This window comes from Dermacentor albipictus, chromosome 8, assembly GCF_038994185.2.
Source record: "Dermacentor albipictus isolate Rhodes 1998 colony chromosome 8, USDA_Dalb.pri_finalv2, whole genome shotgun sequence".
NCBI classification, from domain to species: domain Eukaryota; kingdom Metazoa; phylum Arthropoda; class Arachnida; order Ixodida; family Ixodidae; genus Dermacentor; species Dermacentor albipictus.
In genome coordinates, this window is record NC_091828.1 from 83,966,165 (window position 1) to 83,984,262 (window position 18,098).

The window sequence follows — 18,098 nt, forward strand, 5'->3', positions numbered from 1 at the left end:
CCGCTTCCCTTCCACACGGTATCGCTTTCCGACCGGGATGCGAGAGAATCCACTGACCCCGTATCGTCGTCTGCTTCCTTTCTCCCCATTCCGGCGCTCCGGTCGGTGGCAGAGCGCGGGGGGAGGCTCCGTAAAAGCCACGGCGAGCAGGCCCGGCGCTCTTCCAGAACGGAAGGAAGAGGAGGTGAAAAAACGAAAGCCAGGAGAGAGAGAAAGAAAGAGAGAGAGACAGAGGCAGAAAGAGAGAGAGAGAAAAAGCTGGCGGGCGTTCGCCTGTTGCTCTTGGCGGCGCGGACGCAGTGCGGAGCAGAGACGAAGTGGAAAGGGTAGAGCGTGTAGCGCGCGCCGCTCGGACGGCCGCCGCTGCAGGGCCAACAGACGAAGCCGCGGCGGCCGCAAGGGCAGCGCGCCGCGCGCTCACCGCCCCGCCTGGTCGCCCCATCGCTGCGCTCGCCCCCTCTGCCGCAACGCCCTCGCCGCTGGCCCGTGGCATGGCTCGGAGTTAAACCGTCGCCCGCCGGGAGCAGCCAGGCGCCCGTCCGTTGCCGCTGTGCTGCTGCTGTAAGAAGGCTGGGAGTCCGGCGTCGCCCCTGGAACCGCGGAGCAGCGTTGTCGCAGCAGTGCATACGCCAAGCGGTCAGTGAGTGCTTCGCGCAGAAATTGTCTTTTAGCTTCTTCTTCTTTTTTTTATCGCGACGAATGCCCTACATTTTGGGTGCCGGAAAAGTGTTGCATTCGGATCATCTTTGTTTTAGCAGCGACCGTGCTGCAGCGCCCTGCCTCTGCTTTCTTGCTCTTTTTCGTGTTGGCTGTGTGGAGCCAATCTGCGTGAGTGCGTGGGAGTGCGCGTGCGAGGATTTCTCTCTTTCGAACTTTTTGTTGTTGTTGTTGTTTATTGATATTAACGCTGTGCCACGCGAGTGACCTCGATTTTGAACTACTGCTTTCTTGGTGCCGCTCTCACGTTCTTGTGACTGCGGCTGATGTGGTGACGTAGTTATGGCTTCGTACGTTTTGAATCTATGCCCAGAGACGCCCAGCCGGTGTTACTGGACCAAATGTTTGCTGGTGTAGCCAACTTGTCCGTTACTTACCTTACGTTTTTTTTTCTTTTATTGTATATGGCGGAGTGGGTGTTGGTGATGTTGAACGAAGGGAAACGTGAAGGCATGGTTGTTGGGAAGGTCGGGAGAGGGGACGGTTTATTGCGCTAGATTTTGTTCGACTGGCTGAGAACATGCGCGATACTGTCCAGTCGCCTTCTGCGCAGATGACTGGAGCTTTCGAGACCACGTGGTCTCGGCGCGCAAGTGTGCTGGTGATGCGGAGTGGATATGTACACAGCTTGCTCATGCGCTCCCCCTTGAAATGTGGGGCGGGAGATTTTTCTCACGATGTTAAGCCGAAGGGAGAAAGCACAGGGAATGGGGACGCTCTTTTTGTCGCGTCTCGTAGTCTGAGTCTGTTCCTACGTGATCGCAGTCGACAATGCACGCATGAGACTATTGACGCTGGGAGCATGCAGCTTGCAATTTGCTCTTGGCGGCCATGGCACGATGCGGATCGTAGGGCTGATAACAACAACAAAAAAAAATGGAGATTTGCGCAACAAAACTAGATTCCCCCTAAGAGTGGACACGTTTGCTAGAATTCGAAGCCCTTTGGGACCTGCACAGGGACGAATCAAATTAGAACCACCCTACACTAACGTAGCATAAGTTTTCATTTTTTGTGGAACCCGGGTCCCGTATACTCTTGTGGCCGGCTGTACGTAGCTTCTTTTTAAGCTGCCCTTGGAAAGTGAGCAAAAAGTAAGAAAGAAAAGGTGCGAAATGGATAGTAAAGAAAAAAGACACAATGAATGTTGGTGCCGTTCAGCGATCTTTAGTGGGCACTGTCTGAGTTTATGATAACGTGTAGAGATATCAACTTGCACTTGAGAACCGATGCGGAGATGCATTATCTATATAGCTCGTGTATGTAATAACCTGCGAAAGCCAAGGTTGAGATAACGCGCTCTGTTGAAGCAAATCGCAAAGGTGAATGTGTGTGAGTTCTACCTAGTTGTATGTTGTGGTGAAAGTAGGAGTTTGTGCAAACGTGTTGCTTTACAGCGTATAGCATAGCTCGCGGGTTGCGCTTTGCGACCGTAGAAAGGAAGCAGAACACGCACTGTAGCTTGCATACATAGTAACCTTTCAAACTAGAGTAGAAGATTTGTAACCGTATGGAAGCGAGTAAAAAAAAAAATGACATGCATACTGCGGCGTCGTTGGCTTGCTTTCGTGTTGACAATTCCCCATTTTGCACGAAAGAATTTCCGAAAACGGCACTCGCGGTCATATTGCACTGTGCTTGAACTCTTTCCGTTCCGCTGTCCTTGGGTTCCTCGACTCTTGAGGGTGCGGGGACAGGAATGTATGCTCGGAAATTTTGGGATTTTTCATACTGCTGCACACGTTTTCAAATGACGAATTCAGACTGCAAAGTTCGTTTTCTCTTTTCGGTCGAATGTGGTCCGGTTTGTTCTGTGCCAATAGGTTTTAATTGTTTGCGTATTTTCGATTCTGTCTATTCTCCGAATTCCAAAAAGGAGGTACCGGCGAAGCACACAGGACGCGCACACAAGGAAAAGGGGTTATACATCCATGGGCACTTTTCCTTGTGTGAGCGTCCTTCGTGTTTTTCTGGTACCCCCTTTCTCAAGTTCATCATGCACCAACTGGCTCAAGAGCTTGCCTTAATGCATCTCCGGATTCCACCTCTTTTTTTTTTTCGAAACAGTGGCCTATGTAAACGTAACTTAGTTGAAACCATATGAAGCCCACAGAAAATGGATGCCATGAAAGCATAGGAGAAAATAACTTTCCGAATAAAATAAAAAAAAATTAACAAAAAGAAAAGGCAAGTGGAGAAAGCGACAACTTGCCGCTGTTTCAGTACGCAAGCTGTAATACGCAACCTGCATATTTGTACAGGATGCATCACTAGGAGCGTTAGCCAGTGCCACTCATTGTCATAGTGGCGGATGCACTTTCCTTGCATCACTGACTGTCCCCCGCTCTTCTGGTGTACACTCAACTTTTGCTAATTTTTTTTTCGCAGATTCAAATATACTCTCCCTTCTCATACGCACTACCCGATTCTCGGCCAATTCCCCAGAGTGGGTAGGGTGACGCTGTGTACGTAAGGGTCCACCCTATACTCTGCCATGAAATTGCCTCCTGTGGCAAAAAAAAAATGAAATCTGTGTTTGTGACAGTGTGCCGATGCGGAGGCCGTATAGCTCGCAATTTGCACTCCGCGACCGTGGCCGAGACTCAGAACGTGTATTGCTTGCATCCTCACTGTTCAGTGAATAGAAAAAGGAAAGATACAGGATCGGTTCTATGGGTGTTGAGAGATAGAGAGAGAGAGAGAAAGAGACACGGTGCGCGAGGAACGCGTCCGTGTGGAGTTTTTCGACGAGGTCGCGACGTGTGCCGCATCGACAGCAGCCGCGGCTGTTTCTCCGCGAAATGGCGCCCACGCCTCTCGGTTGCGAAGCGACGGATATAGTGTGTATCGCCATCATCGTTGGCTCAGCCTATTCTTTTTTCTTTGCGAGTCCTCGCCGTTATTTCTTTCCTCCTTTCTTTCGTTCGTTCTTTCTTTCTTCCTTCCTTTCTTTCCTTCTTTCATTCTTTCTTTTTCTTTCTTTCTTGCTTTCTTTCTTTCGTGGCTTTGGTGCTTTTGTTGGAGAATAGATCGGTCCCGGTGGCGTGTATGTGCGTGCGAAGAACACCGATACTCCGGAGATTCTTTCGTACAACTTTTGTCTTGTTCCGGAGCTGATGAAGCATGCTATAATTAAGAAAGCGACGTGTCCCCAACCCTAGCTAATAACCACATGGTGAGCGGTTATTACCGGTTGCGATCTCGAAATACTCTTTTTTAACGAACTAAACCGCTCTTAGCTGTATTTTTCTCACAGTTACTTGCACAAATCCTCCTGTCTTATTTTTTTAAGTTCCCTGCTTCAAGCGTTGAGTAACTATCAGCGGCAGTTATGACGTTTCTCCTGTCTTGATTGGTGATCACGTGCTTGGTAAATAGAGTTACGCTAAAGAAATCAACTTTGTGCGTCGTCTTAAGAACAATGTGATGCTCGCACTTGCGAGATTACATTTATCGCCGAGAGAGCTAGAGGGACAGAGGATGCAGGGAGGTGTAAGGTAGGGAGGTCAACCGTGCGAGCATCTGGTTAGCTTCCCTAAACGGTGGTGAGAGAAAAGGGAATAAAGAGGGAAAGAGAACGAACGTTACTTGCGTGTAGGTGGATACACAGGTCTGTAAACAGTCACTGAGGCTGTTGGGCTAAAATATTGCAGTAACGCACGTATAAGTTTTCAGCGTCAGCGACGGATCTGGCCACTGTCCGAGGATGTCGGTGTCAGAAAAATTTCTCACGTCCGGATTGTCTGGTGTGGTGTGTAAAGAGATGTGCCAAAACATCCTATTCTGGACAGGTTCACAATAGGTGTTCGGCGCCTTTTTGGGGTCCACACGAGCCGCACTTTGGTTTGTTGGTCATTCCAATGACGGGTGGATGTCTTTTTTCTCTTTATTCAACGAGTGGATGTCTGATTTTCTCTTTATTCATTACTTCCCTCCACCTTGCGGGTTTCCGCAGAACTACTACGTCAAAACACTTGCCTTTGATTCGTGTTGTCGACAAATTTGACTTCGCCCTAAAATCTGCTAGCCGCCTGGTTAGCTCAGATAGTAGAGTGGCTGCCCCGGAAAGGCAGTGGTCCCGGGTTCGAGTCCCGGACCAGGACGAATTTCCCTTCAACAATGACGCTCTTCTTTCGAGGAATCCGTATGGGCTTCCTTTGTAGCAATTGCTACGAACGGTGGATGTCTGATTTTCTCTTTATTCATTGGTCATTCAAATGTGCCAGTTGTCGGCGACTTTGGCTGCATGGTCTTCTGGTTACCATCCCTGCCTTGTCTCTTTCTTTCCTCTTGTTCCTTGTCGTAATTCGACCTTGAGGCGGAATATATGCTACTGTGCGCATAAATAAGCTCTTCAATGATAAAACTTATCTTAGATTTGTGTCACGTGCCATTGACCTATGCCACAGTCGTTATTTCATCGATCACTATCATGAGTCACGGGTGTTTTGACGTCAGGCTATGAGGCGACGCTCTTGCGCAAGGCCGATTCTGCGGACACGGTCCCGCGTAGCGCATGCGCAAACATTTTTTTTCTCGATGCCTACCTTGACTCTCTCGTACTCAATCCCACCCTTTTTGATGTACTTTTGCGCCTATGTAACATGGAGCGCTTATTCAGCATTGAAAGAGCAATTCCCACAAACCTCTATGTAACTCAGAACTTCACTCATTTCTATATTTGCCGTATGTGCAGCTGTCGTGTTTTTTCAATCCCCTGGCTGAAGCATATCTTGGTTCAGCGGGGAAAATAAATGAAATATAGCCAGCCCTAAGCTGAAAATTTCGGACTGGTATAACGTCACAATTTCTTAAAGCGCTATTCTATTCCTGTCATATCTACCAATAGCGACTGTCCCGTTCTGGTGACAAACATTAGCAGAGCATCGCTCGGATCCCTGACGAAGTGATAAAAAGAACTTTAAGCCATTAAAGAATGCTTCAATCAGACATCCATCCATTCGTAGCAATTGCTAGAAGCCCACACGGGTTCCTCGAAAGAAAAGCCTCGCAGTTGAAGGCAAATTGGTCCTGGTCCGGAACTCGAACCCGGGACCACCGCCTTTCCGAGGCAGCCGCTCTACCATCTGAGCTAACCAGGCGGCTAGCAGATGGCAGGGCGGGTTTCCGCAGAACTGTTACGTCAAGTTTTATCGATGGTTTCACTCTTGCGTACACTTTATTCCAATAATAAAAATCAACTGCACGTTTTAGAATGTTGCTTGGTAGCGCGCATGTAAAAACAATTCATGTTAACGTCCCTTGGTTTGAGTATTTATTTCGTCCATATTCGTTATGCGGATGCCTACTATATTTATTATTTAATTCCTGGTCACGTTTTGCCTGCGTGTGGTCAAGCCTGAAATGCTGTAATCTTTTTAAGCACGAAGCGCTTTCTTTTTCTGTCTTCTCGTAGGCAAGCACAGAGGAAGGTTACCCGCAATCACTTGTTTTGTCTCCGAAAAAATGTGGGCCAATACTGGAGACAGCGCAGCCTACCAATGTGAACACAGCGCGAAATAAGGCGGCCCGATCGATTGGTCAGTACCGTATATAGCGAAACAAAAAAAAAACAACCTTCGGATATAGTGCGAATTAAAGCGGTCCTAGGCGGGAGGTGGAACACGTGATCCCGGACGTGAGCTCCAACAGCAACGCGTCGTCATTTTCGGGCCGTTGTCATCTTCATTACATTGTCTTTGTGGCAGTGTGATCATTCTCTTCGTTGTCCGTGGCTTCAGCTTTGCCTCCTATTCGCGCAACGAACAGTGGCCCTTTGGTCGCCCCAGATGTGATCAACGCATAGCGCCACCTGTGGAACTCCACTTTGGTGTCGCGGTGCTTCACTGCGCACACAGCCATGACTTCCCTCCTCCTGTCTTCTTTCTAGTCCCCCTTTCCCTCACCCTCAGTGTAGGGTAGCAAACCGGACGCTCGTCTGGTTTACCTCCCGCCTCTCCTCTTTGGGCTATCTCTCTCTCTCTTCGTTGTCTGGCCATCGTCGTCTTTCCGCCATTTTTTTTTTGTTCTGTCGCTGCTAGGGCCAGTCTTCTGCGCCGAGCGATAATTTGATCAAGCCCGTGCTAATCTGGTGAAAAACGGCCAGCGCCATGAAGTAAGACAACGTGCACGAGATATCATTATTAGCCTATCGCGTGCGCGGCGGTTCACGGCCGTTACTATTCTGTTTTCTGCGGGCATCTGTGGCCCACCGCACTTCGGGCTACATACCGCCAGTGGTAAGGTGCGACGCTCGACCCTACGAATCTCCGTTATCTTATAAAAAGGAAAATAAAGTTAACGCGGACCAAGTGCAGCAAAAAAGAAATGTTTCTCTCTCTCTCTCCCCCCCCCCTATACTTTCCTCAGTGTCGTTGTTTGTTGGCTTCCTATGATGTGACTAACGAAAATGGGGCACCTTCGGATTCCTTTTTTTTTCTATTTCATTGCGCAGCGAGGGTTTCGAATCCGGCAGCTTTAATGCATTCAGATAGCATGTGTGGGTTTATTGACCGGTTGCCTTCGCCAAAAAAAAAAAAATTACGTAGAGCTGGCCCACAAGTTTACATAGAGGGTGGTCCACATCCGCCGCCAAGCCGCTGTATAACACTCACAGGGTTGGTGCGCGTAGATAAACATAAATAGCCCAGAAAGTGGACGGTAAAACGGCGCCGCGGTAGCTCAGTTGGCAAGGGAATCGCGCGCGTAATAGGAAGACGTGGGTTGGTATCCCGCCTGCGCGCAGTTGGTTTTTTCGTCCACTTGCATTTCGTCTTATTTCATGTTTCTTTATTTCGATTGAGAACTGCAGGTAATTGGAAATGCGCTGCAGTTAGTGTCATTGTTTCTTGGCTTCTTACCGTCTGACTATATCTATTGTCATCCTTTGTATCCATCAACGTGAAAATGTGGCTGAATCAGTTATCCACATTGAAAAAAAAAATGGCTGTGGCTTAGGTAAGGTTAAGCCCAGGATGCGAAGCATACTAGCCTTTATTTTAGTTGTTGAACCACTGTTTAGCCTGGTGAACTGCTGTTGCTTGGCTATATTTGTTTCGGCTAGACGAAGAAACAACTCATGCATTACTTATTCGCCTTCAAGAGTGGAACGCGACAGCGTTCCCGTCGACCCGCCAAGGGGTGTAAGACAATGGGCTACAGGGCAGCGACTACGCGCCCCGCATTGGACGCGGTGAGCGTCGAGCAAACCAGCGTTCGGCGCGGCAACGAAATGTGCGCCTGAGCAAGAGACGCACGCCTTAGAAACAGCTCGTTTCTAAGGCAACACCGCATTCACTAGAGGCGCTTTTGTACCGCTTTGAAGCGTTGTACTCGTGGCTCAGTGGTAGCGTCTCCGTCCCACATTCTGGAGACCCTGGTTCGATTCCCACCCAGCCCGTCTTGCAAGAGTTGAGCCAAGGCCACTTCTCCTCTGTCGTGACGTCACGGTGTCACGTGATTTCATGGCGACACCGCCGCGCCTGAGGAGCTGGGTTGAGCTCTCGTAATATGCTTCGCATAAGAAATCTTACCGCTGACGGAGGAGACGAGACGTAGAGCGACTACTGCTGTGCGCGTTCTCCCCAACTTTTAATCTTGTTACTTTGCGTTGAAATTAGGTCCCCTTGGAAGCAAATTCGATGGGCTCGTGCTTTCTCTTTTTTTCGTCTTATTTCTGTTTTCTTCCCCAACACATTTTTACGGCGCAGCAGTTTATAGCAAGGCTTCCGTGCATTTTTTCGAGTGACAGTGACAAGAACTTATTAGAGTGTCCTGAGGAACTTGATTGAGGGGAACCGTAGGCTCCCCAATCAAGTTGGTGGCTCCGCCCACGACGGGACAGGGAGGTGGTGACAGTCCTTTCGTATTACTACGGCAGAAGAAACTGGAGGTCATGCCATAGCTTGGTTCACGGCCCACGTGAACGATGTAACTAACCAAGTGGCTAACCCTAACGAGCGGGCGAACAGCCTGGCGCGTGAATTCACGAACCGCGCTTCTAACGGCCCGGCCCTCCCACAGGATAACCCCTTTAAAGATCATCTTACCACTTTTCACGAAATTACGTCGCATTACAAACACAGCAGGAGGAAATTCCCTCCCCCCAGCCCGAAACTGAACAGGGTTCAGGCCGTTACTTTCAGGCTTTTACAAACGAGATCCTAGAGTGCGTGTGCAAAAACCATGGGCCCATCCCGAAAGTAGTGCGGTAAGGGTCCAAGGACAATGGCACATATCCTAAGGACCTCGGTTCGTGGGCTCCGGGACCTGTAACGCTCCCTTGAACTACCCTTCTCACACCTGGGACTCAAAGAGGTCCCACGCACAAGGGTAAAAACAGAGGTTTTTATTCGAATGTAAGAAGGATATTAGGGGTACGAAAAACAAACAAACAAGAAAAATGAAGTGTAAAAGGGAACAGAAAATGGCACAAGTTTCCGTTCATAGTCCAGGGTAGGTTGCCCATAGGGCTAATGATAGGCCACGTGATGGTGGGTATATCTCATGGGACGCGGATCTTAGACCAAAGGCCGACACTCGTCGGCCATGCCTACGTTCGCACCGCCCTCTCTTTGTCGGCGTTCCAAGCGCTTACGTATCCAGAGGCATATGGCTAACAGTGCAAACAGACGACCAGAAGAAGGGAGACACGTACGCACAAGCGCTTGACATATATGTCCCTTATTGTGGTCGTCTGTGGGCGCTGTTACCCATATGTTTCAACATGAACCAACTCGCCCCCCTCAAAAAGTATTGAAACGTATCTAGTTTAATTTCCTTCCCCTCTCCTCGGGGTGGCGATCCCGTCGTCCGCGCGAATGGCGATAACGTGTGCGCGTAGCTCTCGTCATGATGGTCACCGATCAAGACAATGAATGAGTTCGCACCTTCGTTCAAGGTCTTGCGCCACCTCTGTGTCGTGTGCTAAACATCTTCGGTGGTCGCCCTCCTTCACGGAGTGGAACGGCTCATCTTTTTTTTTTCATCTCTTCTTTTCCAGAGCCGGGCTCATTTCGTTACACTAACCCTAATTGAAGGGACGGAGCATGGGTGAATAGATAAGCGAGGATAAGGCAGCACATATGCAAACAATGAATCAAAGGAGAAAGAGATAAAAAAATAAGAGCGTCCGGCGTACTCATTTTCTTCTTCTTTTTCTAGTCACCAAAGTTCGCTGTTTCAAAAGGGGCAGCGGCGGTGGTTTGTGCGTTGGTAACACGTTTACTCAAATTGGCTACAAACTCGATTCAGCGTCCCTTTTGAAGTGGCCAAATCTTACCCAACCTTCACCTCCCCGCACCAATGAAATTTTCCACGCACACGCACCTCCCCACACTCTAGTTTTTCCTTTTATTCCCTCGAGGGGCTTCACTTTCTGAAAGACGGGCAGTGGTCTGTGCGCGCTGAGCTGATTTATGCTCTCGCCTTTCACTCTGCACCATACTCACGTCAGCTCCTCATAGCTATAGAAAGCATATAGCCCGCACGCGTTGCCGCGTCGCGTTGTAGTTACGTGCAACGAGGATTAGGAATGGGGATCATTTTTCCGCAGGCCGAGGACTCGCGTGACAGACTGAGGGAGGAATAGACGGAGGAGGGAAGTTTTGTTTGCTGTTGGCACGAAACATGGCCTCGCAAAAGTTTGGGGGCAATCGCTGCGGCCAGGCGCCACTTATCGAGCGCGGTAGAATCTGAGAACCGCCACATTCGACGACGACGACGACGACGATGATGATGATAATAATAATAATAATAATAATAATAATAATAATAATAATAATAATAATAATAATAATAATAATAATAATAATAATAATAATAATAATAATAATAATAATAAACATGATGATGATGATGTACCCGCCGCGGTTGCATAGTGGCTATGGTGTTAGGCTGCTGAGCACGAGGTCGCGGGATCGAATCCCGGCCACGGCGGCCGCATTTCGAGGCGGGCGAAATGCGAAAACACCCATGTACTTAGACTTAGGTGCACGTTAAAGAACCCCAGGTGGTCGAAATTTCCGGAGTCCTCCACTACGGCGTGCCTCATAATCAGAAAGTGGTTTTGGCACGTAAAACCCCATAATCTAATCTAATGATGATGATGATGATCGGGATCCCCTTTGAAACGGTGAGGAAGAAATGGTCCTCTAGCCGGCCTGATTTAATTAGGTTTTACTACATCTATCACTATCTAGCCTTTCGCCTTCCTGATTTCGATCTTAACTTTTGTATTTAGAACGTTCATCGCTGTGCGATACAATTACCTGCAGTTGCAATGCCTCCGGTTCTATCAGTCCCTACCCTCCGCGGTGGCTTCGCGGCTATGGTGTTGCGCTGCACGAGGTAGTGGGATCGAATCCCGGCCGCGGCGGCCGCATTTCGATGACGGCGCGCAATGCAAAAACGCCCGTGGCCCGCGCATTGAAGGCACGTCAAACATCCCCTAGTGGCCAAAAGTAATTTGGAGTCCCCCACTATGGCGTGCGTCATAATCAAATCGTTGTCCTGGCACGGGAAACCGCAGAATTCAGTTCAATTCTATAAATCTCTTCCTAGTTTTTTGTCCGTCAGTACCCTAACCATCTCTTATCTTGACTACTGACAAGTTACTCCTTCCATCTTCTTTGAATCGCAAAGTTTCTGCAAAGTACACAGTCCATACGGGTTTCGCTGGGTGAATATCTTGGCTTTCCATTACGATGCGTCGAGTCGGTTCGTGGCTTTTTTTTTCATTTTTTAGTCTTTTTTTTTGCGGCACACCACCTGGTAACACCCTAGGAATACAAAGTAATATATAGTAGCCAGGATAGATTTGAACAGGGTCACAATTGCGTGCGGGTCATGCGTTTAACGTCGACACGCGGTTCACCATTAACACAATAGCTTTCTATCACTGAGAAATTTTGGGCAGTGGATAGATGAATTGTAACTCTAATGGACCGTCGGTTATCTGGCCTGCCCAGCTCCACTGTACAGGGAGCTGGCCAGATTACATTGCATGGCCTAAGCAGCTCCATTTCGTTTTCCCTTATTGTCAACTAGAATATCGGCTACTCCCGTTTGCACTCCTATTCACACCGCTGTCTTCCTGTCTCTTACGGTTGTGCCTGACATGTTTTTCGTTCTATCGCTTGTAGCGTGCTTCTTACGCTGTTCTCAAGCTGCTCTCTTAGCTTTGTTATTGTTTGTTTAAGATTCTCTGTTATCTGCCGCATATGTTACTACCATGACTGTGGACTTCTCTAGTCAAGGATAGCGGTAAACTTCCGGTCACAATTTGGCAATGCCTACCGCGTGCACTCCAAGTCATTTTTATTCTTCTGCCAGGCAGTCACTCTTAGACTTTACAAACGAGCACTTAACCGAGCCCCGCGGCACTACACAAAATGGACCCCGAACGGTTCTCAAGCCCGGACTGCCCCCTGTGTGGTGGTTATGCGGACTTCGAGCATGACCTGTGGGGCTGCGCCTTTGCGGGTATCACTTTCACCCAAGAGGAAATGATGAAGCTCCTTAGAGCCCAGGACCGGACCTCTCAAATCCTGGCAGTCCAGAGGGCCCGCGAGAGGGCCGTCAGGTTTCATCTGATGGTCCCCGAGTGGGCCTAGCCAGGTGACGTCGAGTTTACTCGCGTCTATTGTGGACCAGATAAAGTTGCTTCACTCGCTCACAAACTCTGTAAATTTCGTTCTTATCATCAGGATTCCCTCTGAGTAATTGACCTAAATGAACGTGCCCTTTCACAAATTCTAGGGCGTGACTGGCGATCACGAATTCTTGTAGTCCGTCCAGGTTATTGAACATTACCTTTGCCTTCTGCATATTAATCTTAAACCCCGCTCCTGAACTTTCTCGAATAATGCCGATTAGAGTAACAAAATGGGGGCCAAGGGAAAAGAAGTGCAGTCGACGGCGACTGGAACTTAACTGGAGTGATGATATTAGGGAAGTTGCAGGCACAGTCTGAAATCGGCTAGCTCAAGAACGGGGTAATTGGAGATCACTGGAAGTGGCCTTCGTCCTGCAGTGAACATGAAAATAGGCTGTCAGTGATGATAATCAGACGGACTGCATAGATAGAGAGGTGATGATTGTATTCATGGATGAATTGACAGATGAGTAATTGGTAGCTCCGTATCACGGAGAAATTTTAGTACAGCTTGACAGAGGGGAGGAAATGATGCTATCAGATATGACGAGCAGGAGAAAATTTATTTAGCTGATTTATTTTGGCATCGCGTCTACATTTGTTGTATTCCCCACGATTATCATCATCATCATCATCATCATCTGATTTATGTCCCCTGCAAAACGAAGGCCTCTCCTAGAAGTGTCAAATTTACACCCTTGTCTTGCGCCAGCTGACCCCATCCTGGAGCGGCTAATTTCCTAATTTACCAAACCACCCAGTTCTCTGTCATCCTCCTAATAGACCACCCATTATCTCAGCAACTGTATAAATGGCTTGCTCAACTTGGACTATCTTTTCTCTTAATGTTAAGAAGAATGTTGGCCACCCCGTTTCCTCTCCTATCCACACCGCTGTCTTCCTGCCTCTCCATCAATTGTTACCTTTACTGTCCTCTTAAGGCGAACACAATTCTTGGTGCAAGATATCTTTTTTTTTTTCAATCGGTCTCCGGCACGCCTGCAGGGAATCGAATCGTCGACCTCGTTATCGGTAGCAGAACGCCATATTTACTGAGCAGTCGCGGGAGGCTCACGCTACGCGCTCCACATATACCCTGCACTTCGCGGTTACTCCATTTTAATATGCTTGGTGTAACATGCCATCATTGAAAGAAGGAGCTGCTTTTTAATTACGCCTACGGTGAGAAAAAGAAAGGACGGGCATATTGCTTGCCTCGGACCACCAGTAATTGGCGCGATCGAATGTCACCGTTGTGTGCTGCTGTCGCTAATGGAGCCGGCGGCGGCGTTAGTAATTGGGCGAGACGCCTACCACGGGCGTCATGTCCGCGGTAATTATTTGAAGATTATTCAAGAGACATTATCCGGCTAATTAGGCGCCGGTTACTCCTTCTTTATCATCTTGTTCTCTTTCACTGGGGCGGGAATAATTTATTATGCGAGGGAATTAAGCTCGCGTCAGGTTCTCATCGTTGTGCCATCAAGCAAAACTGCAGTCTTCCGGCCCACTTACGGTGTCGTCGAAAAGACAGACAGAAAGAATGAGAGAAACAATAAATGAGAAAGAAAGATAAAGAAAAATTGCTTCTTGTAATGATATAGGGTCGTTAAATAGAGTAATGGCTAAGACAGGCACGGTGCGAACATCATGGGGCATTCTGCGAACAGACGTCCGCCTGTACCCGTATATACTATCATCATCATTATCATCATCATAGTAATCATCGTCATCATTAGGCGCTTATGTGCGATAGCAGGAAGTGTCCCCTCGTAATGATCTAGGTACGTTAGGCAGAGAAATGACTAAGAAAAGAGCAGTGCGGATGTTATATTGGACACTGCGTGGTGTGGATGTCCGCGTGGACACTTAATTCTTACCCAAGATGTGACGACTGACGATTTAGGAGTACGGAAGCTCGTGCTGTCAGTTCAACAGTAGTAACGACAAAGCAGCGTAAAATACATAGGCAATTCGGAAGACGTGACACACACAACTTGGGCCTTCCTTTCTGCAAGTGTTCTTGCAGTGTCTCTGCCATTTATGGTAGGGATTTACGAAGGTCTTTACTAAGGGGTCAATTGCGATCCCTTAGGTTTCTGTAACGTTTATGGCGATCCGAGAAAACCAGTGCTTTCGCAGTTCGCCTTTAACGCTGCACTAAGGTCAGCGCCGCAAATTCAATCCCGCGATCACGGACTCAGTAGCGCAGCAACATCTGATGCGGAAATGCGGAGCGGCCACTGTTGTTTCGAAACCAGGGTTCCAGGATCACGCGCTTGGTGGCGCTATCTCTCAGGCGCTCATCGCGTAAATAGGTAGCCCTTGATAATGAAAATAATAAATGCAAATGAGAGAAGGCAGTTGAGTTTTGGCTCCTGCGTTACACCTTGGCACGGTCCGGCACGATTCCAGCAGAGCACCGTAGCCTGAAGCCATGGTGCGACCCGGCATCCGGTCTTCATACAGGATATGGACTTAGTACAGTCGCGTGTGTGCCACGCATTAGATAGTCTGTTCAAGTGCCCGTCAAAAACATGCGCATAATCATGCCGACAAACCACCCAGAACAGTTTTCACCAAGATTCGAACGGATTTTCTGCAGGCAGCAACATCCAGGCGCAGCCATCGTTCCGACGCATTGTTCGACCGATTGAATGGCGTTGGCGAAGGAGTACTCACCCTCCTGAAGCACCTAGCACGTGCACGTCAACACCAGCTGCTCCGGAGTACGATCGATCGTGCCCCCCCCCCCTCCCCGCCAACAATGCTGTCAACAAATTTCCATAAGTTTTTCAAGAGATTTACAACAGGTTCAAACGGGCCAGAGCAGCAATCATTCTGGCCCGAAGTCCGACGAACTGAACGATTCTGGCGGTTTAGATATACCACCTAAAAAAATAAAATGCACATGCGTCAGAACTATCTCGTCGTCAGAAGGATGAGTGTGAATGTGATTATGATAGAGCTGTCAGAACTTGTTGGAAAGCTGTTGGGTGTGGCCGATGTCATAACCAGTACTGGTAAACCCATTTGGAAAGTATTTTTTTTTTACGATACGGGGGTGATCTCAATAGAGTCGCACTAAGAATCACACGCAACAGTCTTTCAACAGGTTATGCCGATTCCAACAGTCCAGCCGCCACTTCCTGGACTGGTTGTACCAGTAGCCACATCCAGCAACGTTGGACAAGGTTACGAATAGGGTTCCAACAGGTTCCAGGAATTGGAATATCCATATCGGCGACGCGTCATTCGACGGATAAAATGGTTTTATTGCACGTGCCTTTGGCACTTTACATGGGAGACACTCCTGTGTATAGTAACCACGTGATCCTGTCCGGGAGACGACTCGAGAATATTATTCCTTGATTGTTGGTACTCGTTAAAACTTGTTCCAATGTTTTTTTTTTTAAATAGATCCTAACCGGTTGTAACAGCCTGAGCAGCCTGTCTTCCGAAATGGTCGTACAAATAGTCGCATCCAACAGGTTTTCAAAAGCCATGGCATCGTCCGCCCTACACAATTAATTTGACGCCTATTTTTCTATTGAAGCCGTTGGTGACATTGCAACTATAGTTAGAACGATTTAATTTCGGAGACCGTGTCGGTTTTCATCAGGACAAACGTTTGCCATGATCGTAGTTTCGTACTCCCGTGAGGCCCGAACTCTAAAGATTTAGCCCAAGTTTCCTATTCCACCGTTGACGCACATATTTCGCTATGGCATCGCGGCCTCTGTTCCCTACTCGATTCTGGACGAATAGCCTAACCTATAAGGTTTCAGCCTCGGTCTTCTACTTTATTGTTGACGTACATCATCGGTTGTAACAATGCATGTCCGATTTCGCGCTCGGATGCGTTTAGAGCAGCCTTACTTCCGTGCTACACAGTTGACGCGCCATCTAACGCTCTCATTCGCATCTTTTCACCGTTTCGATAAATCGGGGCCCAATCTACAATTCGAGCAGGTGCGGTATCTTTCCTGCAGCAACTGTTCGCGCGGCGTTTGACATAACTAGTCGAATGCTTCAGCAACACCACCACGCATTTTTCGCCGTTCCTTCCTGCTTCCATAAACGAAATTTCGACAGGGAACTCGCCGACGCTTAAATTTATGTGTGAAAGCCACCTCCGGTGGCCGTGCTGTTGTTTCGGCGGTCGCGCTGAAACTGCGGGACGCGGATGCCTCCTCCTCCTCCCCCTCTGACGCCTAACGCCTATCCATCTTGTCGGCTCGCGTTACGCCATCGTAGAAGGAGGCAACTCCACGCCCAACGAGATTTTGCGCCACGCCCACCTACCGAGTGAGTTGCCTCTGCTCGTGGGATCGCGGCGCTTTCACCGACGCGACGAAAGCTCTCGTTCGACATTAGAACGCTTGTACACGGTCCTGCTTCTCTTTACTTGTGCCGTTGTTCCTGCCCGGTAGCTCCTTCGTCAAATGCACCACTGATGTCGAGCAGGAAAGTTCGATTTATCTTGCGAACAAATGTTCCTTCCCGGGACGACAGCCGAAGCTGAACTGGGGCTTAATTTTTCTGGGGCCACCGGGAATGTCAAAGGGATGTTTTAGAGCGCAGCTCTTTGGCGTCCGTTCCTGGGTTTCGCGTCGTCGTCGGCGTTGTCGTCGGCCTCGTAACCAGCTCCGCCCCCCTTTCATCCCCCCAGCGCTAGCAGCGACCGACTGATACCGCTGGATGCCGCTGACGCCGCTAGAGAGTCAAGATAACGTGACTGCATAGAACACCGTCGCCGCCATGCAGAAAGAGGCGGAAAGGGTCCTCCCCCCCCCCCCCCTGTTCTTGTGTGGCGGATAGGGTGCTCTTCAGTTGCCGACGCGCCGGTTATTTCACGTAGGCCCCGGCACGTCGACGAATACGTGACCACCTTCCCACGGCTAGACCTGGTTCTTAGCGCTGCGGAAGCGAGGGTATCATATTGTTTGTGTCGGCATCGGCGGCGTTGTCCCTGAAACCAACTCCGCAGCTGGGGTTGACTCACTATCGGCGTCATCGGCATCAGTCAGTCACTGCTATCTCTTCCCTCCTCCCTTTATCGTGTTGTCCGCTTGTTGCGCGCGCTTCTGCCCCCATCGTTTGCCGCTGGGTGTACACGCCGCCCCGCTCCCCCCTCTTCCTGCGAGTCTCCGGTTGTCAAAGCGCCGGCTCGAACTTAATTCCTTTCTTCGCTCCTCCTCCAATGCAACCCCTGTGCGGTGGCAATCAGAGAGCCAGATCGGTGGCGGCGGGTCTGTATATGTGCACCGCCCGGGCCGAAATTGCCGCTGCCGTCCGCCCTGTGCGGCGGCAATCAGAGAGCCAGATCAGTGGCGGCGGATCTGTATATGTGCACCGCCCCTGTGATTCTGTGATAGCGCATACATGTGTTGCTCGATTTCTTTGCCTCAATCTATCGAAAAGGTGAAACAGCTTATTTGCTGCGCTCAAATTTCGCATTAGGAAGTAACGTAATCGTCGGTAATTTTTTTTCTTTTTCTTTCCTCCCAAGGTTGCGTCGGCTCTCATGGAATCATTTATAACACTTTTTCATTTCGTATGACGCTGTGTAACGCTATATAGCGTAACACAGCGTTATAGCGTGACACGCTATTATAGCCTGGTATAGCCTGTTACAGCGTGACACGCTATTATAGCATGTCACGCTATAACAGGGAGACAAGCAACGTGTGAGTCGTTGCTTTGTAGGTGTGGGAAGTTTTTGGTG

The 18,098-nt window shown here is 49.0% G+C and overlaps 1 protein-coding gene across 1 annotated transcript in view; it reads left to right on the top strand.

Moving 5' to 3' along the window:
* Positions 1-295: 295 nt before the first annotated feature.
* Nmdar2 (NMDA receptor 2) overlaps positions 296-18,098 on the top strand; it is a 256,773-nt gene continuing 238,970 nt past the window's right edge. Inside the window, exon 1 of the mRNA XM_065427668.1 lies at positions 296-636. The gene's annotated coding sequence lies outside the window, so the exon portion shown is untranslated. The remainder of the gene's footprint in view (positions 637-18,098) is intronic.